The sequence below is a fragment of the Geotrypetes seraphini genome, chromosome 1 (assembly GCF_902459505.1).
Source record: "Geotrypetes seraphini chromosome 1, aGeoSer1.1, whole genome shotgun sequence".
Taxonomy (NCBI): Eukaryota; Metazoa; Chordata; class Amphibia; order Gymnophiona; family Dermophiidae; genus Geotrypetes; species Geotrypetes seraphini.
Window position 1 is genome coordinate 504,573,191 of NC_047084.1, and position 24,228 is coordinate 504,597,418.

General features: G+C 41.4%; 1 protein-coding gene and 1 pseudogene across 5 annotated transcripts in view; both read right to left on the reverse strand.

Annotated features, from left to right (window-relative positions):
- The window catches only part of NTRK2 (neurotrophic receptor tyrosine kinase 2), a 546,312-nt gene that overhangs the window by 296,091 nt on the left and 225,993 nt on the right, over nt 1–24,228 (reverse strand). The gene's annotated exons all lie outside the window — the stretch shown is intronic.
- LOC117351971 lies at nt 18,706–19,593 on the reverse strand (annotated as a pseudogene).

Below are 24,228 nucleotides of genomic sequence, written 5' to 3' on the forward strand. Positions count from 1 at the left end.
GAAAGGCTGCAAGTTCAAAAGATTTCATAAACGCATGCTTTCTTAACAGGCTACCAGTTGGGACAAAGAATTCAAACAATTATCTCTCATGTCTTTCTCATACCTTGAATTTAGAAGGCATTTGAAAACTTACTTATTCTCTAGATTTTTGGGTAATTAAATTCTGTTATTGTCTCCCGGCTTTAAGTTAGTGTAATCTTTTGTAAACCACATCGATCTTCAAGGTTATGCGGTCTTGAAGTTGATTTTTATATTATGTTAAATTGTAAAAAGACCAAATACTGCAATGAATAAGGTAAACTCAAAATCTGCAAATTGAAATTTAATAAAGGGGATGGGACTTGTATACTGCTTTAGACAGGTACTTATTTTGTACCTGGCAGTATTACTGGAAAAGAATGTGGGAGATTACAGCTACTCCAAAATAGGGCTGCCAGACTAATCTTCTGACGAAGCCAATTTGTTACCCCGCTCTTACACTGGCAACCCATAAGAAAGATAATTTAATATAAAATTGCATGCATAGTCCACAAAGCCATGTATGGGGAGAATTCCATAGGACTAATCTCAGATACCATTGTTACAAACTCTTTTTTCAACTTGAGATTGACGCAACGCTTATCTAGCTTTCCCTTCAACTTTTGTGTACACTGAAATAAATTATACGTATCCTCTTTTGTATTCCAAGGCCCCAAAATTTGGAATGGCCTCCCACAAAACCTGCAACTCTTCTCTTCAAACCTATAATTCAAAATACAAAGACATTTCTACTTCTTAAAACCTGTAATTCATTGTTCATGACCACTGATTAGAAATACTGTTGTAAACCACATTAAATCCTTGTCAAAACTTGCGGTATAGAAGAAAATGTATGGATGGTATAGAATGGAAAGTGTTAAGTGACTTGCCCAGAGTCACAAGGAGCTGCAGTAGGCATCAAACTCACAATCTCAGGATGCTGAGGCAGCTACTCTAACTACTAGGTCATTCCTCCATTCCTAGTTCTACCATGAAACAGTTCTAAAAATATATTTATTAACAGCACTGAAATTCAAATAAGAGAGATATAATACATACCAAAATGGTAATACTTATGAAGCATCTAGCATAGATATGACACTAATAATAATTGGTTATTCATAACCAGTTATTGATGGTTAACAGCTCGTTAGCCAGTTAATTTGTGCTTGCATCTCGGGAGTGCATCTAAATTTTAGTATGCAGGTATGGGTGTCATATCTAGAATCTGGGAGTTTAATGTATATCGAGTGGGTATTTGAAGAACAGCATGCTGGTCCTCTACTGGCACTCATTTGGGTAAGTGATCTTATATGTGCATAAGTGTCGATATTCTATACACACAAGGGCCACATACAGGCAGGTGTCTAGATTATAGACATATATGTTTTTGATTATTCTATTGAAATCACTCACACAATTGAAATGAAGGAGTTTATTTGATAACAGCTAAGTTTATGCCTTATACTCCAGATCCCTTCCTGTCCAATTTTGTAGTGGGTGACTTTGATTCTGGGTGTTTTGATTTTATCCACTGTGGGTTACTTTTTCTTAAATCACATTCAATGGAGGTATGTGTGTGTGTGTGTGTGTATGTGTGTCTGTGTCTGTGTGTGTGTGTAGGGGGGGGGTTCCTGATTTAATATACTGTCTTTCTGTGGTACAGACCAAAGCAGTTTACATACTGTATATTAAGGTACTTTCTCTGTTCCGAGTGAGCTCATAATGTAATTTTTTTTTAACCTGGGGCAATGGAAAGTTACAAGCCCAGTTCTTCTGGTTTGCTGCCCACTGCACTAATCACTCTACTATTATTATACTTAAGTTTCATTTCACCAATAAAGAAAGGGTGTAAGAAAAACTAGATTTCAAAAGCTTGGCTGAAAAAAAAAAAATGGCCCCCATTTTTTTCACAGTTATTTTAGACATACTACAGCAATATATATACACCCGAGTAATATATACCTGAGTTTGGACAGTCCAGAAATTTTCCTGCTATTTGTACCTCCAAAGGTATGCTTATGTGATAGCAAATGCTTGTTTCAGCCAAGGTTCAAAAAATGAGTGAGGGGTAATTGTGTTTAATCCTCTGGTAAATTATAACTACTTTGCGAGATTAAAAAAAATTGCTTATATGAGCTTGTATCCTTAACTGATTTTTCCTTAGGTGTAACTTTCTGGAGTACAGCTCCTATGTATATATAATTGTCAGTACTTTACATATAAGTGAAGAAAATTAATCCTTACATCAATGGCATAGCTGGAACTCAGTGGGCCCTGGGTGGGAGGACCAAAAATTCCCCCCCTGCATGTATGTGCCCCCCTAAAGATCTGTCTCCCCTTCCTCTCACCCATCTGAGTCTGACAGCTCTCCCCCTGTGCCCAGCTGCTTACCCACCCTCTGGATCCTTCAGATGTTACAGCAACAGAGGTAGTGCTAAAGGCTGCCTCTCTTGCTGGCAGAGCCTTTCTTCTGCTATGGCCTGCCCACAGGAATGGAGTAGCAGGACACAGCAGAGGAAAAGCCCTTCTGACCAGAGAGTGAGGAAGGGAAAAGAAGTCCTGTGTAGGAAAAGCCCAGGTGAAGACCCCTGAGAATTTCCCAATATAGCAGAAACAGGCCAATACAGCTAAAACCTAAAATGGTTGCTGGAAGAGTAAAATGGCAAAAAAACACACTTTGACTAAAAAACTGTCAGCTCTGAAAGACATAATCCTGCTTTCATGAGAAGAGCAAGGTCAAACAGAAGGCACATCTGGAAAGAAAAAAAAAAAAGAGCAATTCTAGTGAAAAAGGGATACTGCGCCCCCCCTCCCAGTTAGCAGGGCCAGTAGCTACCAGAAGTTTCACAAGAATAAGGATGCTGATGGAAAGCTTCACTAAGATACTGACAGGATGCTTCACAAGAATAAGGATGTGAAAACTTAAGAGAAGTTAACCAGAGTTGAAGGCCCAGGTATTCAAGAGGGGGAACTTGGTATATTAACAGGACATTTACTAGGAAATAGAATAGATGTAGATAGAAAGGACATGACACACAGTATCACTCAGAAATGTTAACCAATCAATAGATTAATACGTGAGATAATGAATATGATTAACCAATGAAAATGTGAAATATAACATGCACCAACGTGGGCCAGAGCTGTCAGAATCGTATAAAAGAAAGTTCCTTGAACCAAGGTTTCAGAACTGATCCGAAGTTCTCCATCAGTCTGGCCAGCCTGGTGAATGCTCTATTACTCTGTATGCTGTACGATTTGTTCTTAGAAGCTATTGCTGCTTGATTATTAAATTTATATTATTTGAACTAGCATAAAGAGAGTTGAGTGGTCTAGTGGTGGAGGCCGTAATATCCGGTTTTTGAAGAGGAAGCCTTTAGCACTATCTGCTGTAGCTTGTGGAGAACGCAGTAGGCAAGTAAACAGCTGGGTACAGGGGAGTGGAGGTTCCAGATCTGGGTGTTTGGAAGGTAGGGTTCAGCTGCAAGCAGTCCCTACCACTGAGCGGCCCTGGCCATTTTTGCCGGGTTTGCTAAATCATAGGTATGTTCCCGGCTTACTAGTAGAAGCTGCCAAGTGATGGGGCTCTTCTGTGAATATAAAGTTTTATCGAATGGCTGCTGCAACACCACATATAGGGAAATACACATGTATTTTCCATGACACTGGGAACAAAAGCAACCTATGCAGCTGCTGTTTTTGGCCTGGATTCCTCTAAAAAAAAACTTAAAACAACTGAAACACATTGAAACCCCCACCCCCAAACAATACAGGAACTTCAAAGGATACTGTCTCAACGCCCTGTCGGTGAGAAATAAGGCACACATCATACATGACTGGATCGAACACAAAAACCCGGACATCATATTCCTAACCGAAACATGGATGATCTCAGACACAGATGTCATTATGAAGGTAATGTTACCGCAGGGCTATAAAATCGTCCCAATAACTAGAAGCTGGAAAAGAGGAGGGGGCCTAACGATAATCCTTAAATGCTACTTTGACTTCACCAGAATGGACTCAAAAATCACAGAAGATCTGGAAATCATCACCTGCAAGATCACCAACCCCGAACTGGAAGAATCTCTAATAGCTACACTATTCTACATCCCCCCCAATAAATGGTCAAGTGCAAAAGAAGAATTCTTTGAATACCTTTCATCCAATACCATAAAAGGCCCATACAACTTACTTCTGGAAGACATAAATGTTCACCTAGAAAAAAAGGAAAAACCGGAAGTGACAGAAATCGACTTGTTCCTAAATACCCTGGGCTTTGAAATTCCTGACAAAGAGGAAACACATGAAAAGGGACACCAACTGGACATCGTCACTTTTTCCCACAAAGACCCCGACGCAAAAAAATTGCAATACCATGCAGGAAAATGGGTTAAGAACATATGGTCAGATCACTATACTTTCAATTTTGAATTATGTTGGCAAAAGAAACACTCAACAGCAAAACATATAAACAAAACCAGTTTGAAAAAAAACAGTCACCTGCAGAAACATCACCAATCCAACAGAATTCTGGACCCATTATGAACTACACCCCAAAATAGAGGAAGAGCAAGACTTCCCCACTAGATGGGACAAATTCACAAAAGACACACTAAATCAAATAGCTCCTGTTCAATCATACAAAAAGAACACAAGGGCATCAAAAGAATGGTATGACGCTGAATTATTAGCCCTCAAACAAGATCTCAGAAAACTGGAAAGAGTATGGCAAAAAACAGACAAAGTGGAAGATAAAATTAAATGGAAACAAAAAATGAAAAATTACAAGAATCGGATCAAACAAAAGCGTTATAACTGTTACGCACAGAAAATAGGAAAAACCAATACAAACAGTAGAGAACTATTCAAACTAGTAAGCAAAATAACAGACACCACACAGATACTACAGAACCATCACGATCAAATCCCAGAGGTCTCCACCCTAGCCAACCACTTTAGGAAAAAAATCACCGACCTCAGAGCCTCAATACCCCCTCCTCCACCCAATCTTGAATTCAACCTCAAATTGCAGAGTAGTGAATCCAAAGACGATATGAGCTGGAACCACTTCGAGCCCCCAGATTGGAATAACTTCCTTGCACTCTTCAATAAATACTCCAAATCAAATTGTCTACTAGATGAATGTCCATCTAAGATCATGCAAGATGCAATACCAGAATTTAAGAGGGACCTATTTAACTGGGCAACTTACTCTCTCAAAAACGGAACCTACCTGGAAAATATGGGACACATTCTAATCACACCCATACCCAAAGACCAGAAGATCTCGCTCACACTGGCGTCCAACTACAGACCCATAGCGAGCACCCCCTTTTTCACCAAAATGCTGGAAGGGCTGGTCAACTTGGAATTAGTAAATCACTTAGATAAGTACTCTCTCCTAAATGACCACCAATCTGGATTCAGAAAATGATTCAGCACTGAGACAGTCCTAGGCTCTCTCCTTAACCACCTATACGACCTTTTCAATCAAGGTTCCAGTGCCTTGATCCTACAGTTAGACTTCAGCAGTGCCTTCGATCTCGTGGACCACGAAACTATGCTTAGGTGCCTCGACGAAATGGGAATATCAGGAAGAGTGAGGACCTGGTTCCAAGGTTTCCTAACCAAACAATCTTATCAAGTGGTCCATGAAGGAAATTACTCTGAACCCTGGAAAAGCCCCTCGGGAGTCCCACAAGGATCCCCCCTATCTCCCACCTTGTTCAATATATACATCTCTTCTCTAGGCCACCTTTTACAAAAGCTTAACCTAACTTATTATATATACGCAGACGACATCTCCATACTAATACCAATAACAAATGTGACCTCAACCAACTCAAAACATATCTCCTCCATCATGCTCGAAATAGAAAAATGGACTTTAAACTTCAAACTGAAATTAAACTCAGAAAAGACAAAGATTTTCCTTGCTAGCCCAAACAAGAAAATCTCCGCAACTACAATATATGTAAACGGCCATGATCACCCAATACTAAAAACCATAAAAATACTGGGAGTCACCCTGGATACCCACCTGACCCTGACCGAGCACATAAACTCGGTGACTAAAAAATGCTTCTTCATCCTTTGGAAACTGAAAACCATAAAAAAATACTTCGACCCGCTATCCTTCAGAATATTGGTACAATCACTGATTTTATCCACCCTGGACTACTGTAACATTGTCTACTTGGGAATACCTAAAAAAAAAAGTGGGAAAACTGAGAATAGTTAAAAATACGGCCATCCGTCTAATATTCGGACTAAAGAAGAGCGATCATGTTAGTCCATTCTACAAACTCCTTCATTGGTTACCAATTGAAGCACGGATTCTATTCAAATTCTCCTGCCTCTGCTATAAACTAATCTGGGGACTGGCCCCCAGTTACCTACTACCTCACTTCGAATTCCACTCTTCTATTAGGCCTACCAGAAACCGTAACCTCTTTACCTACCCAAATATCATAGGCTGTAGATATCGCACCTTCTTTGATAGAACATTCAAATTCCAAGCAGGTAGACTGCAAACTTGGACAGGCTACTTCACTGATGCCGCCAGAGAATCATATAGTATCTTTAGGAAAGAACTAAAAACCACCTTGTTTAAGAAATTTATAACCTAACCAGACTTCTCCCCTAAAATCGGAGCCTCCTCCCATCCCAAGGAGTCCGTCTACCCTCTTCTGCCAAAATTTCTATCTTTAATTGTTACCAGTTTTTCCCACTGGTGCCCGTCCTTCGTTCAAATGTACCAAATTAACAACTTACTTCTCATCAACATCTTATGTTATCTTTTTCACCTTCGCAGTCTTGCACCTTAGTAACTCAAAGCACAATCTCCTTTCTCTTCTCCTACTTATGCTCTGAATATCGTCGACTGTATAATGCTACTCATTGTGAAACCGTGTAATACACAGACCCTGTAACTCTCCTGTTACTATCACTAGATGTTCAATGCTATACTCTGTAATTCGCTGTCTGTACAGTTTCTCTTCATTGTAAACCGCCTAGAAGTTGCAAGATTGTGGTGGTATATAAGAATAAAGTTATTATTATTATTATTATAACTGGCAGAGTGTTATAAGGAGAATTACAGATATAAAGCAGTGTTTTCATTTACACTGATTGTGGATGATCTTGAGCATGAGGCTTGCATGAGAGAAGATTGCATAATTTGCCCCAATGCATGTTAGCCAAATTGGGTTCCAATGTACATTTTTTAGTCTAGTTTATTAACAAAGTGGTGACATCTATCACTTGTTCTGGCTTCTACCCATGGTGTGATATTTGGCTTCTTTTTGTTAGCACTATACATATTTAAAATAAGGGTGCCTTGCACACCTTGACTTTGATAAAATAGGCAGGAAATAGTGAACATCCTGATGTAGACATTCTATTTCCAAGCCAGACATCCTAGACAAAAAATAGGTACAAGCTGGAAATCGACTTTGGATGTTCCACTTATAGCTGTATATTCAGAGCCGCTGTCTAAGTATCTAGAACAGTGGTTTCCAACTCTGTCCTGGGGGACCCCCAGCCAGTCGAGTTTTCAAGATATCCCTAATATGCATGAGAGAGATTTGCATATAATGGAAGTGACAGATATGCAAATCTCTCTCATGCATATTCATTGATGATAGGGAATGGATGTGAATTATTTTGTATTGTAGGTGGGGTTTTGAAGTTGGTGAGCCTTGCAAGTAAGCTCCTGAAGACGCCATGTGGCAAAACACAGTCTTGTGTTGGGCTGAACGTTTTGCTAATTGAAGAAAAGAACATTGCGAGGACAGAGGGGATCGCCGGATGTGACTAAGGAATTGCGATTTACATTAAAGACTGTTATGCAACCTCCGGTTTGTTTCCTCTCTGATTTGATGATTATTGACTAATGAACTAAGATCCATTTTGGGTTAAAAGTGATCACAGTGACTGTAGTATGTATGTGTATGAATGGTGAAAGGTTAATGGGATATTGAATTTCATAAATTGAACTTCACAAATTGAAATATTTGAATATTTATATATCAATTATTGGTAATTTGTGAAAGTGTTATTTATAATGAATTTTTAGATATGAGATGATTTGTGGCTGACATTATTAAATTATTGAATTAAGACAATACTTGTTTGTATTAAATACTTAATAGCTGTTCTAAAAGTCTGAGTAATGCATATTCATTATGGATATGTTGAAAACTCAACTGGCTGCAGGCCCCCCAGGACAGCGTTGAGAACCACTGATCTAGAAATATAAAATGTTTTCATTAGCAGTATCAAAATAAATACTGCACATTCAACTGTGTGTGAATGGAGATGCAAACAAAAGCAAAAAACAATCCAAGTCTGCAGTAAAAAACAATCAGAACAAAGAAAAACTGCAGACAAGAGTACAAGATGCAGGCTAAGTTTGTTAAAACAATTATATGTTGCGGTTAGTGTCACCACTTTTTTTACAAACCAGGAGACCTGATACGGTCTGTGTTTCAGTTAACACGCCTTCATCAGGGGTCCCTAATTTGAAAGGTATCGAATGAAATCGCAATTTAAATAAACTTAGGCCTGTGTGAAAAAACATAACTGGTCGCTGAAGCAGTAACTCCATGCATACCCTCTACATTTTTGTTTTAATTTTCAATATAGTCCCCTGATAGCTCCATACACTTCATCCACTTATCCTGCAATGACTTTAACCCCATTGAAAATAACTCTTCTGTTTGACCTTCATACTAGGATGTCACAGCTTCCTTGATGTCTTCATCACTTGAAAACCACTATCCATGGAGAGATTTCTTTAAAACTGGGAACGGTAAATAATCCGAGGGAGTCAGGTCAGGACCGTAGGGTGGATGGTTCAGCTGCTGAAACCTACATTCTCAGATGGCAGCCTGTGATTGTCATGACATGGGCACTGGTGCATTGTCGTGAAGAAACAGCATGACTGCTGCGAGTTTTCTTTATCTTTTCTCCTTGTTTGACTCCTGCAAAGTGATCATTGTGTTGGCGTAACTCTCCCCAGTTATGGTTCTCTTGTGTGGCATGAATTCCAGAAGCAAAAGTCCTTCATCGTCCCAAAAGACAGTTGCTATAAATTTGCCTGTAGATTTTTCTGTCTTGAACTTTTTTGGGGTGGGGGATGACTTGTGCTTCCATTGCATTGACTCCATTTTGGACTCAATGATAGCTCTGTGATAGATCCAAATTTCATCTTCAGTCAACAAATGTTGAAAAAAATTCATTTGGTCTTCACGAAGAATCTCCAAGTTCTCCTGACAACACTGGAGCCTCGTGACTTTCTGATATGGCATCAATATTCTTGGAACCCATCTAGCACTAACCTTGGACATGCCCAACTTTTCATGAATTATTTTCCAAAATGTACCCGCCGAGATGCCCATTTCTTCAGCTATTTTGGAACCCTTAATTCATCCATCTGAAAAAATAAAATCCTCAACTTTCTTGCACATTTCTGTGGAAGTTGCTTCCATAGGCCATCCAGTGTGATGGTCAACTTCGATGGGCTCTCTACCACACTTAAATTGCTTGCTCACCATAAACTGCAATCATGCATTCATGGATCTCCTTTGGCTTTTTCTCTTCTTTTGTGAGAAATTTTATCACTGAACGGTGCTCCAAATCTAGCAGTTTCTTACTTGATTCGAATGAGGAATCTTCTGGCATCCTGTCTCTTGGAATGTTAGACTCACACTGAGCTACAACTGTGTATGAGAAACCTTGAGACAAGTCACAAAATACACAAACCTGTTTCAACACACTTGCTGCTTTCTTTCATACTCAGGTAGATACATTATTGAACGCCCCTCATATGTGGCATTATGATAGGCTAGAGTAAACCTCAACAGCAACTCCAATAGTTGGAATCTAAAGATGGTATTGTTGCCCAGAAATATTAAAGAAAAAAGCAAATTTAACAATGAATGTATAATAACAGTTTAAAAACAAAACAAAACAGTTAAACTTTTCTTTCTTTCTTTTTCCCAGACTTCCTGTGTCAAAACTATTGCATACTAATGTGATCTGTCGAGGAACGACTGCTGGACCGTTTGGTGAAAATTTGCCTTTTTGAAGAGGGCAGTCAAAACAACAGTTGTTCATGCTTTTTGTAAAGCAGTATAAAAGGCATGCGGGAAAGAAAACAGTGCTGCCTGTACCCTCCGAATTTAGCACAGCACCCAATGTTCTTTGTCACTTTCCACTTGCTGCTACAGTCTTCTCAGTTCCAGAGAGACAACATCTTGCTGTCCATAAGACATGAAAAGAACTTGGCAGCTCAGAGCCAATAAAACATGAAAAATATTAAGTAAAATTGTATGTGATCCCTCCAGGTCTATTTATCTAATAATTATGTCGCAGATACACATATAAGTAATAAGTATAATCATCACCATACTGGGACAGACTGAAGGTTCATCAAGCCCAGTATCCTGTTTTCAACAGTGGTCAATCCAGATCACAAGTACTCGGCAAGATCCCAAACCAGAAAAACAGATTTTATGCTGCTTATCCTAGAAATAAGTCCATCTTAATAATGGCTTATCCAAACCTCTTTTAAATCCTGCTATGCTAACTGCTTTTACTACATTCTGTGACAACAAATTCCAGAGAGTTTAATTATATGTCGAGTAAAGCACATACTTTATAGATGGGTGTACACAGATAAAGCATGAGGGGAGAGCGCAATTATAGAATTCTATACAGGGAAATACTTTTAAAACCAATAGGAGGAAATATTTTTTCACTCAGAGAATAGTTAAGCTCTGGAATGTGTTGCCAGATGTTGTGGACAGAGCAGTTAACATAGCTGGTTTTAAGAAAGGTTTGGACAATTTCCTGGAGGAAAGGTCTGTTAACTGAGACAGAGATGGGGGAAGCCACTGCTTGCCCTGGATCGGTAGCATGGAATGTTGCTACTATTTGGGTTTTTGCCAGGTACTAGTGACCTGGATTGGCCACCGTGAAGACAGGCTACTGGGTTATTTGCGCCATTGGTCTGACCCACTAAGACTATTTTTATGTACGTACATGTCTTTCTCCCGAATCCATATGTGAGCATTTACACTGGCTCTGTGGCTGATAGAAATGCTCGCCCTAGAAATATAAGTGCATCTACATATGTATATATATATATATATATCTTGTGGCAGGATAGGTCTCTGTCTGACCAAGCGATTCCACGTGTAACCTTAGTTTCTGTAATTTTCAGGGCCTCCCATGTGCACTGTTGGACATTCCTTAAGACTTAAATGGGGGAAAAATACACAAAAACAATCTTTCTGAGAAAATAAGCGTTCTTTCCCTATTCAGGCTATACTATAGCCAACACTTGATTGAGTCAGGATGACAGATCAAACTTAAAGCATTCAATTGGTACAATCCGGTGAACCCGATTGGTTCACAATGTTTTCCCCTCTATGGGGTTTATCTCCAACATGAAAACAAAATAGGAAAAATAAATGTTCCTCATAATCACAGTCCTTAGCCGTCTAGGCTTTCACGGGAGCTGGGAAGCTTGTCCTTCCCCCTCAGTGTCTCCCTCACATGAAACAGGGAAGAAAAAACAAACAAACAAAATTTTTCCTTTTTTTTCACAGGCAATTCTCTTGCCATGCGCTAGGCTCTTGTTAAGCTGATAGGCACAGTCCCTATTGTACCACCAGCCTGGACTGGGTGAGCTGTCCCCAATTATTAACAAGCCCGCCTGCCCAAACTGTAGTGCTTTCCTCTGACATACAATCCAGCCACTTCCTTGCTATTCCCAGGCTGTGGGACAATGTTAGCACTTTAGACAGTCTTTTACTTGTCCAAACTTCACAGTAGTAGTAGCAGCAGGCAAAACAACGTGTTCATAGTCCCACAGAAAAAATCCCAAGGCAAATTAACTTTTCACTTCGTTTTAAGAGCCCCTCCCAAACAGACCAAAAAACTGTTCATCGAACTCACCTTGCAGCAGAGAGAGAAAAAAATATACTGTTGCAAAATTGTTCAAAGTGAATGACCTGCACTTGACTTTCAGCTTAAATCCATAGGGCATAGGATGAAGTTAAGAGGTGATAGGCTCCGGAGTAATATAAGAAAATACTTTTTTTACAGAAAGGGTGGTAGATGCATGGAACAGTCTCCCAGAAGAGGTGGTGGAGACAGAGACTGTGTCTAAATTCAAAAGGGCCTGGGATAGGCATGTGGGATCTCTCGGCGTCTTCTGTCCACTGCAGCCTAGCGGAAACAGGAAGTAGTCATAGAGGGTGGGCCACAGTGGACAGAAGACGGCAAAGCTAGCGGTAGCGCGGTGCAGCGCTTTTCTCTCAATGCTGCTTCTGCGATGCGTACAGTGGTGGAGCCTGTGGCAGTTTATGGCACGTGTGGCAGTTCCGGAGAACAGATGGAAAAAGGGCAGGACAGTGATAGTGACAGCAACACTGGTGATGACGTGAAGAAGCAGCAGTCCGAGTCAGCAAGGAAACCAAATCAGAAGGAAAACAAAGCCCGTGCTGAGGGGGGCCACTTCAGAAAACAAACAAAAACAGCATGACTGAGAAGGACAAAGCTGAGAAGAACGTTGAGAAGCTCACAGGAGAGGAAGCTACAAATGAGACAGAGAGGAAGGAGCCCTGTGCAGATGTTTCTGCCCCAGTGAATGGCGAATTTGCAGCCCAGCAGAATGAGAATGGTGAAGACAAGAACCGGGAAGAAGACCACAGTTTGGGTAGTGAAAAGCAAGACTGAATATACACAGAATGACACACACATTGATGTTAAGATGGAAAAGTTAGGCAGTGACAGAGAGAGAGACAGATAGAAAGAAAGACAGAAAGCTGCCAAGGAGAGAGAGAAAGAAAGAAAGACAGACATACAGACAGTGGCCAAGGAGAGTGAGAGAGAGAGACAGAAAGAAAGAAAAACAGACAGACAGTGGCCAAGGAGAGATAGAGAAAGAAAGACAGAAGGCGACCAAGAATAGAGACAGAAAGAAAGAAAGAAAGACAGTGGCCAAGGAGAGAGAGAGAAAGAAAGAAAGACAGACAGCAGCAAGGAGAAAGACAGACAGACAGACACATCTATTCTAGTACCCGTTAATGTAACGGGCTTAAAAACTAGTATATATATATCTAATATAATAAAATGGTAGGACGCGCATGCGCACTAAAAAAAACGTGTTCCCTGATCCGTCGCGTTTTTTTTAGTGCGCATGCGCGGGTTTACATCACCAAACTCGGCAACTTGGACAACAATTGCGCTTATGCTCAAGCCGCCACCACGAATCCTCTCTCGAACCGCACCAGGATCGAGAGAGGAGCTGCGGCGGGGGCTTGAGCATAAGCGCCATTGTTGTCCCCCTACCTAGCTGCGAGGCTGCGGCGGCCTTCCTCACGGTTTCACAGTGTTTGGTCCGCCAAACAATTCCTGCCGTTGACCAAATTTGCCCCACCGTTCCTTCCCTTCCTCCATCAGGTACAGTTCAGCTCCGCCTATGTTAAAAGCAGCTGCTTTGAAATTGGAGCCCTGCCGCCACCGTAACACGTTCCCTCTGCCGCGGTCCCATATGTCAGAGAAGGGGCGGGACCAAGGCAGAGGGGAAAGTGCTACGGCAGTGGCAGGGCTCCGATTTCGACGCGGCTGCTTTTAACATTGGTGGAGCTGCACTGCACCTGATGGAGGGAGGGAAGGAAAGGTGGTTGTGCGCTGTTGAGCCCCTCTGCACGGGCCCAAACCAAAAAAGGAGCTAGGACTCTTCCCAACCCGGCGCCGCCAGACCCGACAAAACGGCCCTACACTCACAGACCCGCGAGCAGGGTTGCCATGGAAACCTAACCGGAATTACATGCAGTCGCGCAAGGGTCAGTGAGAGGGGATCAGGAGCTAAAGAGAGATTGAAAAAAACAAACAAACAACAGTGCACAAGTAGAGAGAGACACACAGACAGTCACAGAAGGACAGGGGGCTAAAGACACAGATTGAAAAAATAACAAAACACAGAGGACAAGGAGAGAGAGACACAGGAAAAAAAATGACAAACAGACATACAGCAGCCAAGGAGACAGACATACTTACATACAGCGTCCAAGTAGACAGACAGAGAGACAGCAAAAAAATACAAACAGCCAAGGAGACAAACAGAAAAAAATAAAAATTACAATGCCCAAGGATAAATTCAGGAAAAAAAACCTTCCAGACATACAGTGGCCAAGGAGTTAGACTGAAAAAAAGGCATACAGACATACAGCAGCCAATGAGACAGACAGACTGACAGCGACCAAGTAGACAATCAGCAAAAAAACACAAACAAACACACAAAGCAAAAAATTAGAAACATACAGCGGCCAAGGAGACAGGCATGCAACAAATAGGAAAAATAAAAAAACTTTTAATAAATCAACCATACATGAAGAAGGAATAAAAAAAAAAAAGGGAAAAGACACCTACAGGGAAACACAGGATCAAGAGCATACAGAGAAAACAGAAGTTTGCAGGAATCAGGAACATATAGAGAAAGGAGAGCAGAGACCCCTGCAAGAAGAGAAAAATAGCAAAGAGACTGGGGATGAGAAAGAGAGCAGAGATGCTTGCAGGGAGAAAAAGCTAAGCAGTAATGTTACAGCTTGAGAGTGCAGACTGAGGAAGAAAGCAGAGACAGCGCTACACAGGGAAATGGAGGGAGGAAAGAGACAGAAAGAAAAATACAGACAGACATAAATTCTAGCACCCGTTAATGTAACGGGCTTAACGACTAGTATATATATATATATATATATATATATATATATATATATATATACACACACATACATATACACACACACACACAGTATATATATTTAAAATGTGACAAGTCAGGAGCACTGGAGAGATTGAGGGGCAGCAGAATGGACACACCTGTGGATAGGAAGCCAGTGAAGTGACATTGCTCTCTCTTATAGGACAGTTGTACTATATAACCTTATTACAACTGTCCTATAAGAGAGAGCAATGTCACTTCACTGGCTTCCTATCCACAGGTGTGTCCATTCTGCTGCCCCTCAATCTCTCCAGTGCTCCTGACTTGTCACATTTTAAATAGAGAAAGAATACTGTACCAAAGGTCAGGAACACTCACCAGGGAAATTTCCCGGGCTCTCGGACAAGTTAGGCTGACTATCCTGACTTAGTTCCCCTGGCAGGATGGGGTAAGTGGGTCAAGAGGAAGTGCTTACTCAAGGCAGAAAGTAAAACCCTTTAAATCTGCCTTTAACCAATCTCAATTCCCTAGCAGTAATTTGCAGTCTGGCCAAAGGGAGACTTGAGCTATTGCAATCCCACATGTTGTATAACGGGGCACCCAGCATTTATGCTGCAGTTGAGTATGTAAATATACAGAATCCTTTCATCTAGCTGCCCTGTATGCCTGGAATAAACTACTTGAGTTTGTCTGCCATGCCCCTTCCCTTACCTTGTTAAAAAGCAAACTGAAAGCTCACCTTTTTGATGTAGCCTTCACTCCATAACTCTACTCCCCTAGCAAGCAAATGAGCCATCCCTCCTAACTGTATATATGGCATCCTGTTTGTCTGTTCAGATTGTAAGCTCCTTTGAGCAGGGACCGTCTCCTTTGTGTCTCTGTACAGTGCTGTGTACATCTGGTAGTGCTATAGAAATAATTAACAGTAGTAGTAGAGAGCAGACATCAATATTCCCTTATAGAACAGGGTTCGATTTGTCTTAAATTTAATGTTTAAATTAATGTTTAGTAGTTTCATTACATGTCTCCTAGTTCTTAGGTATATTGGAGGGGAGTCAATTCTATAAGTAAGCATTACTTCGTAGGCACCCCAAAGCTGTGCAGTGGCAGCCATCTGGGTGCTAGAACTCTATTATAAAATACGATCGTAACCCAGCACCAAGATACTACAGTTGTTATTCAACTCGTCCAAACTATAGGAGTCCAATTTTAATAAATCTTATACACTTACTCAGAATCTCTATATGCTTTATGGTATAGGATATATTTCAATAAACATTGTTTTATTTTAAATTTCAATATACAGCCTTATGCTTTTAAATATGTGAAGTGTTCAGTACCTATCAGAATTTCAATGGTCTGCTGACTGGCTATCCAAATAAAGTATTCTGTAACCTGGGAGACAAATGCAGGGTATCAACAGTATGTGATATTTTGAAACACTTTTGCCAGCAGGTCTTTGTTTGACTGTTATGCCCCAGGAGATTCAGTGGAGCCCGTCGGTGTAAGTAGTAACAGTGGAATTAACCTTTAACATCTAGGTCTGACAATTTCACAGATATCATCATGAAATAAATCTAGGGAAACTACTCATTTGCAAGATTACTACAGCATTCTTGTTTTATTTTAGGTCTATCATTTTTTCAGAAATACTAATTACCGTAACACATTCCTAACACAAGTTGTGAATATATTCTCTCAGATATTTAAAGAGCGATGAAAGAAAGCCCATGCTGGTATGGTTGGTGTAATTTTATTGGTTTCAATGGAATGTGACCGCTCACCCTCATCAGATCACGAGCCAAAGGGTTAATTTCAGAGTTCAAAGTGAATATGTTTTAGTGATGTGAACGGTAGTACTGAATGATTTTACAACAGCCACAACTAAAACAGCACTTCCTTGTCCTTGTGGTCTCTGTGGAAGGAAATGTTTTGTGGCTAATACAGTAGAGGCAGGCATATAATTTAAAAAACAGAGGGGAGAGGGACTCTCACAAAGGTGTCATCTCATTTTCTAAGATTCTACTTTAGCACTGAAAATATGGTCCAGCAAAAAGAAAATACAGAGGAAACCTAATGTTTCTTCTGTCCTAGATACTGAAATAACATTACCCATGTGAGTTATGCAGTGAGAAAAGAGGGGTTTCCTTCTTTTGGGGGGTTTTCAGGAAGTAACAATGAAGGATATTCTGTGGATCATGAGTACATATTTTTAAGTGTTTTGAAGGCAAATTTACTTACTTCAATATATTTGTATAAATCAAAACTTGGAAAATGGAAAATCAAAAGACTTTAGGGCCATGATTATATTTAGGACTTCTGATTTTAGGTTTGGAGATGATAGTTAGAACTGTTGGTCAGTCTTGAGGAACTTTTCGACAGGTGGAAATAGAAGAAGTGGCAAGCATTATTGCATCTATTACACTCATTGTTGTATCCATGTAATATGAATATCTTGCGGTTCAATATCTGGAAAAATATCTCCATTTGTGACCTCGGTTGTTAACAAGTCTTTGATAGAGGGGAAGTTCCCTGAGATTTGTAAGCAATCAACAGTAACAGCAGTATTGAGAAAGCATGATCTTAATTTGGAACAGATGTCAAGTTATCGGCCCCTTTCAGGTGTTCCTTTTTTTGGCAAAGTACTTGAAAAGATTGTACTACAGCAATTGAACGAATACATACAGAATGTTCCCTGTGTTAGATCCATTCCAGTTCAGCTTCAGGAAAGTACACAGTGTTGAGCTATAATTATCTGTTCTTGACACTCCAAGTGGATAGAAAACAGTACTTCTGTATGATTTCCTTGGATGTGTCTGGAGCATTTGACTCTGTGAATTTATCAGTGCTGTTGTCAAAATAACAGAATATAGGGATTAATAATGTGGTACTGGAATGTTTTGAATCTTATTTCATAGGGAGATCAGTTTGTGTAAAAGGTGATCAGTAGGTGTCAAAAAGGATGTTGGTTAAGAAGGGCACCTTGCAATGGTCAGCTCTGTCGGCACTCTTGTTTAACATCTAAATGGCAAACCTAGGAAAGGTTTTGAATAAATTGGGGGTTGAATACAGAATATATTCTGATATTCTGTTCTTCCCAATTGGAAAATGTACACAGGATATAGAGCAAAGACTGAATTACTGTATGGAAAAGGTAGGTCTGTGGATATCATCACACGGAATACAACTGAATGTTAGCAAAACTGAGATTATGTTTATAGGACATAATCTGGAGGATTTGCAAGTACATTTATTGGATGTGCTGGGGCTACAAGTGAAAATAAAACAGGAACTGACTATATTAGGAGTTTGCTTAGATTCAGCACTTACTATGGGCAAACAGATTTTGAAAACTATCCATGGGGGTATGCACAATTACGTACCTTGTTTAGATTGAAACCAATGCTAACATCCTATGATTTTAAGATGGTGGTACAGGGTTTAATCTTGCCAAAACTGGATTTGCAGTTAGTAATGAATTCAGCAGCAAGGCTGATTACAAATACACCTAGAATGGCACACATTTTACCTGCCTTGAAACAGCTTCATTGGCTTCCAATAAGACAGAGAGTATAGCACAAAGTCTTCACTATAGAACATTAAGTTCTATATAGGTCAGTCTTGGCATGTTTTGATGCATTATGGGAGATATATAAACCTGGAAGGACACTGAGATTGGGAGGGGGGGGGAGTGAAATTAACAGCAGTTACATTACATTACATTAGGGATTTCTTTTTTTTTCAAGTTTTTAATGTTTAATAAAATCCAAACCAACAGATTGCTGATGCTCTCGGACAAATCCCAAGAGTGATTTTTACAGCCTGCAATGCGTTTTATAACATCACAAATTTGATGACTCTCAGATCTGATAAATAGTCCTAGTGCTGAAGGGACCAAGTGCCTCTCTCAAGAAAGGAGCAGTGATCTTTTCCCTTCTCTTCCCTAGAGATATGAGATGAAAGGCAGGAATGTGTTTAGGCAGCTGCTGTCACAGTGGGCAAATTAACATAACTCTTCATAGGAGGCAGCGGCCTGATCTTGCGCTCTGCCCAGTCTCCTTTCCGGTGCCATTTCCCACTGGATGGGCGTATCCCCAGCCAGCGATTCCTGCCAGCTTTGCCAATGATACACTTGTTGTGATCAATATTTGAAACTCGGCCTACAGTAGCAATACAGGTCTCCAGCACCTGAATCTATTGCTTGGAGGGCAGCTGTATAATGGCTGTTCCGTTCACCTTCCTCAGTAGCACCCCACAGGTTCCTGCAGCTCGGATATACTGAGCTCCTTTACCAGGTACAAACTCCAAGTTATTGATCAAGGTCCCAATGGGAAGTGCTCCGAAAGGATGTGCATCACCCTCCTTTGCTAAAACTGCCATCCCCCTATGTGGCCAGAAGTTTGGATGAGGTCTCCTTCCTGTATATTTTCTGTTGCTATGATCCATCGCTTCCGCTGCCCTCCTGCAACAAGGGCAATATCAGCTGACCTGCAGGGATCATAACGGACTTCTATCACTTTCTCTTCAAAAGGGGCCCGCTCCTTTTCAGTTTCATATCGCAGCCGCTGAAAATCTATCATACGATAGCGCTATTTGTGTCCACCTCCAATGCCATGCACGCGGATCCTGCCTGTGTGGTCCCTGCCACCAGTTTTCTTCATGCCAATAGGTTTTATGGTATATTTGGTCCTCAACTTCCAGTGTGGGTTTTTGGTATTGAGGCTGACAGAGGTCAGAAATCCACGGCAGAATGATGTCACCTGGGAGGGCAGCGCCACTGGCGAGGAGACGCTAAGGAGGCCGAAAGCCCGGCGGAGCACCGACACGGCCATCCCCGGCACGCCTACAAAGCGACTGGCCGGCAAAAAGCCTGATCGTCCAAGTACCCATAATCAAAGCTGGTTTTAGACGTATCTAAAACCAGCTTAGGCCTTTCCCCTGCCTCTAAACACACAGAGAGAAAAGAGGCGTTTTTAGAGGAGGGGAAAGGGCGGGCGGTGGGCCGACCTAGAACTAGGCGTGCAGCAGGTATAACCAAAACTTTAGGCAGGTTGCCTAGTCAGCACTTATAGGTTTTGACTTAGACCAAGTCAAAACAGGTATAAGTGCCGAAAAGGGGCCGCTGAGCTGATCGTGGCTGCTGTGATCAGCTCAGCAGCCCCAGCAACCTGCCTACCCCCTACAGCAATGATCGCGGCAGGAGAGATGGCCCAAGCCCTCTTGCCCCGCGGCACCCCCGAACTGCCCGACACTATTGGGGCAGGAGCGAGACCAAGCCCTCCTGCCTCGCAGCACCCCTGAGCTCCCCGACACTATCGGGGCAGGAGGGAGGCTAAGCCCTCCTGCCCCGCGGCACTCCCGAACCCCCGATGAAGATCGGGGCAAGAGGGAGAACAAGCCCTCTTGCCCCGCAGCATCCCCAAACACCCCCCCCCAACACGATCAGGCAGGAGGGAGCCCAAGCCCTTCTGCCCTCGACACAAGGGCCCCCCCTCATTCCCCTCACCAGCCCCCCCCCATCCTCCCCTCCCCTTACCTTCAAAAACGTTGGTCGGACGGACGGGTGCCAAGCCCATCCATCCAACAGGCCAACCATCCGTTGAATGGCTGGCCTTAGGACATGATTGGCCCAGGCAGCTCAAATCCCGCCCACAGTTGGGGCCTGAGACACCTGGGCCAACCAGAATAGGCCCAGTAGGCTTAGGCCCCTCCTATGGCATATGGGCCAGGTCCATTAGTTCTTAGAAGTTTAATAAGTATCATATAACAAATATATCCTGCCTATATAACAATCATTCTGAAATCATAAAAACATAAAAACAGTAAACAACCATAAGAAAGATATTATTTCATTTAAACCCTTTTATTCCCTCCCCTCCCTTGGATATGTAAAATAATACATAAAATAAATTTAAACTATAATAATTCTACAAATGACGTCAATGGGCCCCATATTAATTTGAAATTTTTTGTATTCCCTGTCAGATCAGCATTCATTTTCTCAAATTTATCAATTAAGCATAAGTTTGCCCACCAAAATGTAAAATTTGCTTTATTTTCGGATGGACTTAACTTAAGGCACCATTTTCAGAATGGATGCCCCAATACCCCATACATCTCATACCTGTTCTCATATTGCCCACAAAATGGATGGCGGTAAATGCGCACACGCTAACTGTTTTTAATGGTTGCATGCTAATGGTGATATTAGTGCATGGCCATTAATAATAAAAACTAGAAAAAGACCATTTTAATGTTTGTGGTAAATATGACATTAGTGTGCAGGAAAAAAAACCCTGGTAAGAACATGCTAAGGCCACTTTTTACTACAGCTTAGTAAAAGAACCACTAAATAGAAAGATAAATAAAATAATGAAATTAGTGTTTATTGGTTAAACACCAGAAAACACAACTTCCCTTAGTATTCTCTAAGACCTCTGTTGCTTATCTTGCATCTTCCACTCATTTTTGCACCTTTTCTGAACTGACAACTTCTATGCAACCCACACTTAAATGTTTGATTCTGCCAGAAAAGATACTTAGCAACAGGACCTGTAGTGCAGAAGCACCAATAAACACAGATTTTTCATTCCCTTAAAGAGACTCTTGAAAACTGTAAATTAAATACTTACATTTATAATTTATAAACACCTAAGAATAGATGCCCTAAGAATAAACCATTAATTGAATGCATTATCTCAAACTCTTCAAAATGAAATTCAGTTACCCATAAATTGCCTCATGAGACATTTAAAATCCAATTGCCTTTTACCATAGGTGGATAATCGGTAAAAAAGCTATTAAAGCCACTAGCTTCCAGTGGCATATACTTTTGCAATGAAAGAAGCTTTTTTCTTCAGAGTGAATTCCTCATATTTTCTTCACAGAAGCCCCTGCATCTAGGTATTTATACTAAGGGAAATATTCCAAATATAAAGCATGCTACTGAAAGGGATTAGAAATCAGCTGTGTTTTGAGAATTAAGCTCTATCTATTTACACTGGGAAAACTCAGCAACTGAAGGGCAGGAGAAATATTTCAAACACATCATGAACAATAAAAATGCAGCAGCTCTGATGTAAGAAGTGGTGATGTGCCAAAAGTGGGATGGTGGGGGTGTTCTAACCCAGTGGCATAGTAAGAGGGGGTGGGGGGCGGTCCACCATGGGTGTTGTCATGGTGGGGGGCTGGCTCATCTCCAACCCACAGCTGTGCGTGCGCCTTCCCTCCCTGGTACCTACTTAGGGTCTAATACACAAAGCTCCCACACCATTGTAAAAAATACCATGGTGGGAGTGATTTTTCTTTTACCAGCGATGCTCAGCACAATAGCATGCAAATTATATGCATGCTATTTGTGCAGAGAATTAGGGATATAAGGGGGAGAAACTGTGCCTGGTGCTTGCTCCTCCTCCTGCCTGCCCTGTAACAAAAAGCAGCCCCTGCTCTCCCTGCCTGATGGTACAGCTGACAGGGGCTGGGGAATTCTCCATCATCTGGAGCTGGCAGGGAGGTCCTGCTGGCTCAGCTGATCTGAGGTTCTCCTTCCCCAATCAGCTCAACCAGCAGGTAGGGACTGATTTTTTTTTTTTTTCTTAATGAGTGCAGCTGCTGTGGGGAAGGGGCCTTAGGCACCTGAGCCAATCAGGACCTTAGACACCTCCCAGTGCATCCTGGCCCTGGGATGTACTGGGAGGGGAAAGGGTTGCCATTTAGAAGAGGCGGCCCTTAAAGGAAGGAGGGAGTGGGTATCCCTTCTGCCTGATTTTTGACAAAACGTACGGAGCATTGTTGTTGGTAGAGGGTACTCAAGCTGGGAAGGGGGGTGTAACCCAACCCTCCCCAGCCCACTAGACCACCAGGATTTTATATTGGGGTGGTGGAAGTAGTCAGGGAGATAGAAAGGGGGGGAGCTTAGTGTCAGGGGGGGTCCCAGTTTGGGGTTAGGATTGGCCCAGATACCTAAGGGTCCTCCCATAGGAAGGGCCTTAGGCAACTGAGCTAATCAGAGCTCTAGGCCTCCTTCCTGGTACATCCTCGGATGCCCTGGGAGTGGCCTAAGACTCTGATTGGTCCAGATACCAAAGGCCACACTTTCCACCTGAGCCACAGCTTCCCACAGGGCATTCTTTCACACTGCAAGATCACTGCATATAAAGTTCAGATCGTAGCAGACTACAAGGTTTGCAGAAAAATTACATCCTTCCAAATCTCTAACTTTCATCCTCCAAAACACAGAGTCACTTTCAGGTCACAAGCTATAGGAAACTGCAATGCTCTGCTAGGTATTGGAGGAGAGCTACAATGTTATTTCAGAAAGCAGCTATCCCTGGAAACTCCTGGTAATTCCACAAAAAAGAAAATGTGCCAGCACTGATTTCCTGGTGATAGACATAAACAAAAAAGAGCTGAGAAGGGGGAATACCAGTAAGTAGACACAGAAAGCAAATATTTTAGTACTCACAAATAGTTTTAAGTATGAACTGTAGGCAGAATACATAGTACTGTCTATTAGATAAAGTATTAGGGGTCAATGTTCAAAGTGATTAATTAGGCAGTTAAGAGGCTCCTGGCTGGCTAAATCACTTGTGTGGGGCTATTCACTGATATTCACGACACTTAACTGGTTAGTACTGTAAAGCTGTAACCGTCTATTTTGTGGAATGACCAGAGTTGGCACTTATGCAGTTATGTTCTGATATTCAGCACCGCTTAAATTCGCTGGAAAATTTGGACCACACAAAATTCAGTCCTATCTTTATCCAGTTTCACTTAGGCAGTTAAGTGCTGAATATCGTACATAACTGCATATGGGATAGCCAGCCACACAAACCCGGGTATTCAATAGTGGTACCCGGATATGGCTTGGAATTGAATATCCAGGCATAATAGTGGCAGCAGCCACAGAAACAGCCAGCTAAATATTTACTCAATTCACATTACTTATGTGTAAAATCATATTCCCCAAACTTACAGGGAGTAAGCCTATAATTTAGCAGTCAATGTAATAAATGGAAAAGAAAATGAGCATATGAAATTTCAAGTACAGCACATCAGAAATGCTTTGTACACTTGATGAAAGCTTAAAAATGAATAAAGAATTAAAAAAAAAAAAAAAAAGAAGAAATGTTGGGAGTGTGCACATTTTTGTAAATGAGGTCTGATTTTAAAATGAATGCTGGGTGCCAAAATTGTATTCACATTTAACACTGATGGGCTGCTGCAACGCAAGAAAATATTAAGTTGATCACTAATTCTGAATTCAGCAAATACCAGTAAACACCTCAGAGAGGTACAATTATCTGGTTTTAGATGATCTTTATATATGAAAGTTTGCTAGGTTAACAAAGCCGGGGGCCTTGTTTGGGTGGAGGGAGGGCCAAAGAGGCCTAGCACAGTTCTTGGCTCCACTGTATGCAAATTGATCTTGTGCATATTCATTGTAGAAATTCTAAAAACCTGACTGG